Source organism: Aythya fuligula, chromosome 2 (genome assembly GCF_009819795.1).
Source record: "Aythya fuligula isolate bAytFul2 chromosome 2, bAytFul2.pri, whole genome shotgun sequence".
In the NCBI taxonomy this organism is placed as follows: domain Eukaryota; kingdom Metazoa; phylum Chordata; class Aves; order Anseriformes; family Anatidae; genus Aythya; species Aythya fuligula.
Window position 1 is genome coordinate 134,894,741 of NC_045560.1, and position 11,056 is coordinate 134,905,796.

General features: G+C 39.3%; 1 non-coding gene across 1 annotated transcript; it reads left to right on the plus strand.

Annotated features, from left to right (window-relative positions):
- The first annotated feature begins 9,243 nt into the window (after nucleotides 1-9,243).
- Nucleotides 9,244-9,325, plus strand: TRNAS-AGA. Its single transcript has one exon. It is a non-coding gene; the product is annotated as a tRNA-Ser (tRNA).
- Nucleotides 9,326-11,056: the final 1,731 nt, after the last annotated feature.

The following is an 11,056-nucleotide window of genomic DNA, read 5'->3' on the forward strand; positions in this document are numbered from 1 at the left end:
GATTATTTGTTTCTAGGTTTAAGAGACATGCTTCTATCATCAGGCATGCCTGCACATTTGGTAATTGTGTAAGCTCTGTGGTTTTGGTAGGAATAGATTTACTGAGTGAATGAGAACTACACATACCCCTTAAGCTCTTAAATTTTCAGACTGAAAGATTTCGCTGTGGTGCTTTTAGCTAAACCTTACCCTAGGCTAAATTAGGGGCGCTACTCACTGACAACCATGGAGTCAGAAAATCCAGTACATGTGACATGCTTGTGATAACAATCTTTTTCCTAATAAATGAACAATTAGATAAAAGATGATATTACATTATACTGAAATTAAAAGCATTAATAAAAAAGAGATGGAGAAAATTTTGATTCAGTGGAGGAAATTTATTTACACATTAACTTGGGATCTTGTGCTCAAGAGCTATGATCTCACCAGACATTACAACAGAAGCAGACCTGAGTGTGGGACAGCAAACCAAAAGTGTTGAATATAGCACCCCTTTATTTCATAAAGTACTAACCAGCATTTCTTAGCACTGCTGGAAATGGTTTCTTTTAAACAAGTTGCCTAGCTGACTACAGGACCATGACACGTTTATGAACAAGCTATTCCAGTATCTTCATCAGATTCTAACTTTCTTTCCACCAAAACTCCCTGTTTAACCAGCATAACCAGCACCTCTCTGTTCAGCCGCAGAATAAAAAATATTGACAGGACCATACAATGGAGCCCATGTTTGTGTAAGGACACTAAAAGATGAACTGAAATGCTACAGAATACTGCATGAAGTTTAACAAGGCCAAGTGCCGGGTCCTGCACCTGGGGCGCAATAACCCCAAGCAGAGCTACAGGCTGGGAGAGGAATGGTTGGAGAGCTGCCAGGCAGAGAAGGACCTGGGAGTGATGGTGGACAGTCGGCTGAATATGAGCCAGCAGTGTGCTCAGGTGGCCAAGAAGGCCAACGGCATCCTGGCTTGTATTAGGAACAGCGTGACCAGCAGGGCTAGGGAGGTGATCGTCCCCCTGTACTCAGCTCTGGTGAGGCCGCACCTCGAGTACTGTGTTCAGTTTTGGGCCCCTCGCTACAAGAAGGACATCGAGGTGCTTGAGCGGGTGCAGAGAAGGACGACGAAGCTGGTGAGGGGCCTGGAGAACAAGTCCTACGAGGAGCGGCTGAGGGAGCTGGGCTTGTTCAGCCTGGAGAAGAGGAGGCTCAGGGGCGACCTTATCGCTCTGTATAGGTACCTCAAGGGAGGCTGTAGCGAGGTGGGGGTTGGCCTGTTCTCCCACGTGCCTGGTGACAGGACGAGGGGGAATGGGTTTAAGTTGAGCCAGGGGAGTTTTAGGCTAGATGTTAGGAAGAACTTCTTCACTGAAAGGGTTGTGAGGCATTGGAACAGGCTGCCCAGGGAAGTGGTGGAGTCACCATCCTTGGAAGTCTTCAAAAGACGTTTAGATGTAGAGCTTAGGGATATGGTTTAGTGGAGGGCTGTTAGCGTTAGGTTGGAGGTTGGACTCGATGACCTTGAGGTCTCTTCCAACCTAGAAAATTCTGTGAAAAAATTCTGTGATTCTGTGAGAAGCTGAATCCTTAGCCTTGGATCTGAGTATGAAGATACACCAAACTGAAGATGTATAGGGATATCCCATAATAGTTTAAATGATGCAAAATTTCTGAGAAAATTTTGTCTTCAACATAGATATGTCTAATGAAGACATTAGACCCTCCTGATGAAAGGAATTCTAGGGCAACCACCATGAAAATAAAGAATAAGAATGCAATAACAGCAATAATACTGAATGCTGGTTAAATAAGTCTGAGACAAAATTGACGTGATACATTAAAATCAGACAGTAATATTAAAAAGATGATACTAACAGCTACCTCAGACCCATCAGATAAATATCTTAAAAATGAATAAGAACACAACTATGAAGGTTAACTGCATTCCTTGGTATAAACTATATTTTGAGTTATATCACCAGGACAAAGGCCCGTACTGCCCTACCATGGGCGATTGGTGAGGAGACCTTATTCCGTCCTTTGTCATTAGGTTATAAATCACCCTTCTTTCCTTTCATGCTCTCCTCTTGCTTCCTCTACTTGAAGGTCCAACATTAATTTAGGTTTGCTATGTGCCCATCGTGCACATCTGTGCATTCGCACCTAGAGTGGACATTGCTGGCAGAGCAGCCCAGTCCAAACTTACAGGATACAAGCTTCCTTTACAGGTAAATGGTCCATCCTGCATTGATCTGATCCAGCCAGTAATGGTGTCATCCACTTAAAGACACAAGCAAGCATTGTTATCCCTGGTGCCTAAAGATGAAGTTAAGTAATTGGGAATTATTTATCCCAAGATTACTTGGCAAAGCAGTGGTGCAATTGTATTATTGCATCAGTCAGATTGATCAAATATACAGCAAACTTATGTTGCTTATGATAATGCTAGTGGAAATAAATTATCATACAGATAATAGGAAATAAAATGGGTCAAGGACCCATTATCTATTTTCCATAATTCTCCATTCTAGCTTTCAAAGCAAGGGGCACATCTCATATCCATATGACTCAATTTAATCAGTATCTCTTCCTATTCCCCAAAAAGGAAAACAAAAGTGGTCTCGTACTATATAACCCCTGCTGGTAACAATCCTATTCCCACTTGGTCTCCCACAACACACCTTTGTATTAGCTGTTCACTGGAGTGTGCTGTAACTGGACTGGGGAGTGCACTAACAATAAATAGTACGGACAGCCAGAGGCCATATTTATGCCATGACCATAATTGCGCCATGGGCACCCTGCTTAGCTTCCTGGCTCCATGCTTCATTGGCTCTAAGGCATTTTGAAGGTAAGGGAATATTATAATTTTGATTGAGCTAAGGACTTAAATAAATCCCAGAATTCTCCTTATGCTCTAGCATAAGTGCTTACATCTCAGCAGACTTTCAGAATAATATTTGGTGACTTTCAGAAGAATTTTATATCACAAAGTCAATTTAGATACAAAAATAAATAAAAGTGTATTAGTAAAATGTTTTTTTAAATTATACTGACTGAGAAAATATTGATTTAAATATATTAATTCCTGCCTGCCTCTCAAAACCAACCAAACAAAAAAAAATCAAGAGACAAACCTACCACCTTTTTATTAAACATCACTGTGACATTTGTTTGTTTGTTTGAGAGAATAAAGATTTCTATTCAGTGCATGGCAACATCACAAGTGAAGTTTGTTATTAAAAACAGATCTATGTCCTAGGACTAGAACCTAAAGTCCCATGAAGCAATAAAACCTGTGATAGAAAGGATAAACTCTTTTTGCTAAACAATACAGTCTCATCAGCCTCATGATCATTGGGTTTGGAAAACGAGTGAGAAATCTGCCATCTTTGATCTCCAGGAGGTGTGCAGTGCCAAATGTATTTGGCTTAGTAATCAGCAGGTGCTGTGGTAAAAGAAAAGTTCTGAAGGGGTGTTTGAGTGCATTTCATCCTTACTCGTCCTCACTTAAGGCAAACACAAACCACTCAGTACTGTCATCTATTGACTTCAGAAAACAAGCCCGTAACTGCGGCTCTAAATCCCTGTTGCCACTGTCTTTTATTATGTAACCGAGGCTATAATATTATCGTGTCCTCACTCTGCCTGTGATCACAACACCACTTCATTGTTCTGGTCTTTTCTGTTTGAAACAGATGTTTAAAAACATTTGAATAAGATATTTCAGTTTGTAGACTTCTTGTCATCATCCTGCAAATTTACTATAGTCAGCAATGTAAACACGTACTTGACAAACTCCAGCAGCTTGTAGACTTCAGAGTTCATCCACTCATTTCAGTGAGGCAGATGTTTCATTTTAATACTCTTCATACTATAGATTAGGATTATGTTTTTTCTTTCTTTTTCTTTCTTTCTTTTTTTTTTTTTTTTTTTTTTTTAAAAGGGAATAAACCTGACATGCTACTAATGTCATTTCACACTGTGGGCCAGATGGCGAAAAATGCAAAGGCTGCAACTCTGTTTATGTATGGGGAAAAAAGGAATTTTGTTCCTGAAAGACTTTCAGCTCAATCATTTGTTACTTTAAACTAAACACTAGATGATGAATAAAGTAGGACTATCTGAACTTCAAAAAGGTCCTTGAGATTAAGTGCTTAACAATGTAATGCATCTGGAGGAAGAGTATTACATTATTCCTGCTGGCTGCATAGGAAAGATGCTGGGAACGTTTTCACTGTTGTGGCAGCCTAAGAGCAGGGTGCTTTAAGACAACATTTGGCAGTCCTTTGGAAATTTCAGGAGATATAAATCATATTTCCATCACTTTTTTATTATTATTACCAAAAGACAGTACTTGAGCAGAGGATTGGCACACTGTCTGTGTTAAAATAGCTTGTTTTATCTGTCATTTCAAAGCAACAAAATGGTATATTTGCCAAGAGCTCTGTAAGTTTTTTGCAAAGAAATTTAGCATTATTCTAGGCATTATTTCAATACAGACTGGGAAATTTAAAAAGGAGAGCATTTTTTTTTACCTCTTCTCTGCTCCCGAACAAGTTTTTATTGATTTGCAGATTATCACAGACTTCATCTAAAATCTGTGATTCTACATGATTTTGAGAGAAAGCCTGAGAAAACTCTAATTGTGCTTTGAATTGTTTGTTCACAAAGCAAATGTTCCAGAGTGGGAGTGGTTTTGGTTTGGGAATCAAACCTTTTTATTTTTTTTGGCTCAGCGCTGTAGCACAATTGTAGTACATCTTGGATATTGTGGTCCAGATGCTTCATTTTGCTATGTGGGTTAGTGGGCCAGTATTTTCTATGAAGTACCATTATTCTTCAAGAATGGAAGTGTCTCTCATGCACCACTGGGGACTTCAGTTTGCCAGAGAATTACCCTCACACAACGGTGGGAATGGGAGGAAGGCAAGCTACAATTTCAGGTAGGAGTGTGGTGTCATATTGAACTCTAAAAACTTGCATTTGGGACAAATTATCTCTCTCTCTCTCTTTTTTTTTTTTTTTTTCCTAATTAAAACATGTTTTAAAGTTTTTGGTGGTAGTTTTCCATGGAGATTTTACTTCCTCAGCTAGTTGCAGTAATTCCAAAATAAAGATAGAAGCAAGGAGGGAGTAAGTAAGAGGAAATATTTTGTTCCTTGTTTCAAGAGGCTTTATTTTCATGAATTTCCCTGTGATCATCACAGCCCATGCTGTGTCTGCCACTGGACTGTGTCTGGAAGAAGACAACTCCTAGGCAGCTTTTCTCAAATGAGTTATGTCAGATTTGTAGAGGAAGGAATTAAGTATGTAAAGAAGGGGAACAACCTTTTGAAATGAAAATTGTCTGGATGAACCCAAGAAAAACTCAAATAGAAGAGCATTGACCATCCTGCGACCTCACAAAATTGCTTCTTTCACTCTTGGTTGAACACAGTGATGATATATCACAGTGCGCATGAGAATCTGCACAGATTTGTTAGTATATCAGGCCCTAGTTAAGACTGAAAGGCAAAGAAAGGATATGAATGGACTGCATCTACCCCTGAAACATTTGCTGGTGCTGTACATGTTACCACATGAGTATTCTCCAGTGTCAAAATGATCAGGAATAAGGAAGAAAATACATAAAGATAAAAGACGTTCTCAGCAGTACTTTTGAGAGTTGAACTGAGTATAAAGGTAGCACCAATGGAAATTAACATAAAAGTTTGGTTAAATCAGGTAAATAAATGCAATGAAAATGAAACTACATCAGGTGTAAGTAGACAAGATCAGATTTAAATTTAGTATATAATCAAATAATATGTGCTTAAAGTGGATAGAGTCCTAAAGATTATGGTCATAACAGCAAAACACTCATATTACTTAAGAAAACTTCTATTTGAAGATGAATATCTAAGAGATCTAAAGTAAAACTAACTTTAATACTGCTTATGTCTTTATTGCACTCAAAACACATCTTAAAATTTAAAATTATAATGCAAACCAGGATTAAACAAGTACTGAAAACTCTGATTGAACCTCTTCAAATGGCTGAACTGTTTGAATGTGCCTGAATCTAACCCCTCCCCATGCATTTTTGATTCTTAGCCAAATACAAATTCAAAGAGGGTCTAACTTATCATTTTAGATACAACTGAACTTTTCATGTGAGGAACAGACCTCACAAGTTTTCCAGCATTCATACTGCTAGAAATTTCTGAAGAATAACTTGTCATGAAAGTTTTCTCCTGTTGCAGACTAGCAAATCCTAATATAGTGTCTAACTTAATACAGCTTCCACTCTATATCCAAACTCCAGTCTACACCTAAACAAGATGCAAGTGCTTGCTGAATCGAGTTTGGCTTTTTTTTTTTTTTTTTTGAAGGCTGAAGTGTATTTTGGAATTAATCTACTGTCAATCTTCCATCAGTCTTTTATATTGTCTATCAAAACTGAAATGGAAGTATTTTGATATATAGAGACTCCATTACAGAAACAATACTCTGCATTATGACTAGGAAAGTCTTCTAAAATCTCTCTGTGTTACTTAATTAAAAGATAATGGGCAGAAGGGATAATAGGTTGTTTCTCAAATTTTAATGAATTTTATCATCATAATGATGATTACCAAATGTCTATATTTGCAAAAGAACAGCAGTTCATAAATATCAAATTTGTGCTATTATTAACATGCAGAATGTGCCAGTTTTTATCAATATAGGAATCTGGTAATTATCACTACAGCTATTCATTAAAATTAAGAAGTAACTAAATAAGGAATGGGAATGCCATTTATTTCTTAACATCCAAAGAGCAGAAATATCTACCTATTATCCTTTTCAGGCATCTGACACTGTGACAATGGAATAGAAGGTTGTCACGGTATAATAGTCCCCAGCTGCTGGGTGGATGTGAGCTGAAGCTGAGGCATTTATCAAAAGTAAACACCGGGGGAAGCCGGGAGACATCGATAGCAGGGCAATGCTCTGTTAAAATGACGGCATTTCTGTTCCAGCCAGTGGGGATGCAAACACTCGGTCTATGAGTGTGGGTAAGTCTTGCTCACCGCATCACGGGGCCCATGTGGTGATTGGTAGGGGAGCAGGGGCCAGCACTGACACCAAACTGAAGGGGACCTTCTGTAGGGCTTTGTGGGATGTTGCGATGTCATGATGGAGGCTCCAGGCCTCCTGGTGGTGGTTCCCAGCCCCATTGCTTACCCAATGGCTGGAGCTGGTGGTGGATCCACATACAGGAGGACTAAGGGCTGGAGGAATGATGAGTCTATCTTCCACCCCTGCCCCAGGGACACCTTGGGCACAAGCTCCTGGGCCTCTTCCATAAATATGCGTAGTAGAGCCAACTTCAATGACCATGAGAGGCCTGAGGGGCAAGGCTCACCCACCATGAGGTGTCCCCAGTTTCACCATCATTGCTTTGGATGGGATGGTGAGACGCAACCAGGAGAAGGTTCAGCAGCTGTGTGGGCAGAGTTCCTGAGGCTCTGCAAAGAAGCCTACCCATACAGCACACTCATATAGCTTGGCCAACAGTTAGTACACACCTTCAGGAGAGCAGCCACCAAATATCCAGGCTGTGATATCAAATATCCAAGCCAAGTGATATCTGAGGTATGGAAAAGGGTGCTGCTGGAAGGGGCTACCACCATGACTGGAAAGATATTAGTACTGGCCAGCAAGCCTCAATTGCATTGAACACAAGATTTTGAAGCAGACATGGTCTTCCAAGACAGTGAAAGAGGTAAAAAGGTTACATATTAAGGCAAATACCAGTTACCTCTGTTTCAAAAAGGGCTTTCCGCTCTTCTGGCATTATTATACATCTTCAGCCTCACTCACTGCCCCCTCCTGTGTAAAATTTACACAAGCATTGAAAGATTGTGGAATACCCAAGGAAATCATTTTTCAGTCGATTGAGTTCTTAATGGAAAAACCTCCCTGAATGCTATCTTACAAATTAGAAGATCCCCTGCTTTCTAAATAGTTCAATTGAAATCAGCTTTTGTATTTATCCTTCAGGTCATTCAGGCTCAAATGTTGTTAGCTCTGAGTCAAAAAGTCAGATTTTTAAAGGGAAAATGTCAAGTCCTTTTAGGCTTCAACTGACCTTTTAAACCAGATTAGGGATTTGAAGCATTACACATGGATTTCTACATTTTATATCACAGTATTTAACAAATGATCAAATACAACTCCCAAGAATACTATTTTTACAAGCTTGACATTTCAGGCCTTAAAGGATGTTGCTGGTCTTTCTTTTACATAAAATTACCCTGGAGAAATTCAGTCTGTTTTCTGCTCTTCCATGTCTATTTCATAAGAGGAGAAGTTCTGTGGATTTTATTTCATACTGTTGTTCTCTCTCTGGCATTGCAAGCAGCAAAATATCATGATGAAATGCTTGAGATATGTTAAAAGTGATTGCTACAATGAATTCACTCAGTGGGTGTCACATGTGGTTAGAGTACAACTTGGGTAGTTATAGATGCCAACAGGGCCCTAGGAACAGATCTGACCTTACGTTTGTGCCTGGAATGTCAGATAATGCCACTAAAAATGCACTAAATATTCCTGGGAAGTGACAATGGAAACCCTCCTTTGGTTCCAAGTGCTACCCACAGGTGAGACAAACACACTGTGAGGCAGAATGGGAGTGTGGATGTATGACAGAACACTCATGAGGTGAAGGTGTGAGCTTGGTCCAGTGCCTTAAGCTTGCAGATACAGCAGTAACAATAAGAGGAGTCTGATTCTTAGCTACTGAGGGATGTAATGGGTCTCTGACAAGAGCCTTACAAAAATAAACTGAACAATCATGGTCATTTGGGACTTCTAGATGAATATACTTATGGAGAAGATAGAAACCAAGTAAATTTCCATTCTGCTGAGGTTCAAATGACCTCTCCTCTCCTCTCCCACATAGCCCTGTTTTGGTTCTCCTCAGTGATCTGACTCCAGTAAAGACAAACATAGTGCAATATTTTGCAACACACTGCAGTTCAAAGGGATGAAAGCACAAGAGGTTGTTACCAGTCAAGTATTCTGCATCCTTTGATAAAGAAAAGGAGTTTAAAAGATATTTTTTTTAGACAGAAGAAAAAAAAAAAAAAAAAAAAGTGCTGAAAATAACCTGAAGTTACAGCCCTGTGTCGGCAGCATTTAACACAAGTATTTTTGTATATTTGCCACGGGTGTTTTTGTATTCTATTTGTGTAGTTATGGTCAAACCGTGCGTAGTCGTGGCCGAGTGGTTAAGGCGATGGACTAGAAATCCATTGGGGTGTCCCCGCGCAGGTTCGAATCCTGCCGACTACGGCTCTGTATGACTTTTGAACTGGTAATGACAGACAGACATACATGCAGAAGGCTGAGGTATGTAATGACTTCTTTGCCTCAGGCTTCACTGACAGTCAGGTTTCTCAAGTTTTTAATTTCCCTGAACCCATAGATGGAGTCTGGGGGGAGCAAAGTCCCACCCACTGTAAGAGCAGGTGTGAGACCGCCTGATGAATCTAAACAGGTACAAGCCTATGGGACCTAATGACATGAATCCCAGGGTCCTGAAGGAATTGGCTAATGTAATTCCCAAGCCTTTCAGTACTTAAAGGGAACTTATAAAAAAGGTGGAAGGTGATTCTGCTTAATCAGATAATGACAGGACAAGGGGGAATGTTTTTAAACTAAAAGATTAGGAGATTTAGATTAGAGATTAGGAAGAAATTCTTCACTCAGAGGGTGGTGAAGCACTGGAATAGGTTGCCCAGAGAAGCTAGGGATGCCCCATCTCTGGAGGTGCTTGACGCCAGGCTGGATGGAGTTTTGGGCAACCTGGTCTGGTAGGAGGTACCCATGGCAGCGGGGTGGAAGTGGGTGATCTTTGAGGTCCCTTCCAACCCGAGCCATTCTTGATTCTATGATAAACAGGCAGTTACTGTGCAGACCACAGTGCCTATGTGTAATTAAACACTGGCTTTAACATCTATATATTTTAAGTAAGCTCTGTAGCTTACATTCTGAAATAGAATTCTACAGTTTCAATTGCAAAAGTTACTGGTGTGTTGGAAGAGACTGAAGTGGTAAGTTTTGTTATGCCCAGAAATCATGCTGACTTTGATTCATATCTGGTAATTGCTAACAATAAAATAAACACCATTCTCTGTACAGAGTAACTGTATATCCCTCTACACTTTGATACTTTCTGCATCATGACACTAATATTGTCATTATAAGATCAGGATAATTCACTTTTCCCAAATCCTACATTTAAAGGGAAAAATATAAATGGAGCAATCAGCAGCTCTGTGCCTGGGATACAAATCCATTATAGTCTGAATCTAATGGATCAGAACTGGTTGGAGCAACAATTTACAGTCCTTAACTTTAGTTTTGCTGGTAATTTAACTATTTTCAGCTCTTTTTGTGGATTGGTTTAGAGAGAATTCTAAGTTATTCAAAATAATACTTATAACACAGAAATAAGCATTTGTTTCTTATAGGCAGATGTAGAAAGTCATGACAACACCTAATGATAAAATTACCAAAGACATCTGACAGATGCAATCTTTCTGATGCTATTGGTTTTTTCTAAAGTAAAATAAGCAGCTATGCAGCTGTTTTAAAATGTTTGTCAGACTTTATCAAAATCATTTACCTATCACCATATATTTGTTACTTGTAATAGAAAATACCTGTAGTATGACAAGAAGATGAGGTTAATCTGAAGCAAATCAACATGATAGTTTTCCATTATTGGAACTCAAACAGGCTTGTCAACAAGGGATGACACAGAATAACAATGCTGCTGCTGTTGTACAAACAGGCATTCACAGAACAGAGTATTTTGAGATATGTTTTTCTTCTTATTTGGCAACATTATATCATGAAAATGAGGCTATTCTGTTAAAGCTCAGGAAGGCAAGCCCTTTTGAAATGACATGTTCTTCTCAAAGCTTTTACTTTGCTTAAGTTTGTCTCCTTTCCTGCCACACAAAGGAGTTTTTCATTGCTCTAGTCATTATTATAAAGACAGAATTAAAACGAGCTTGC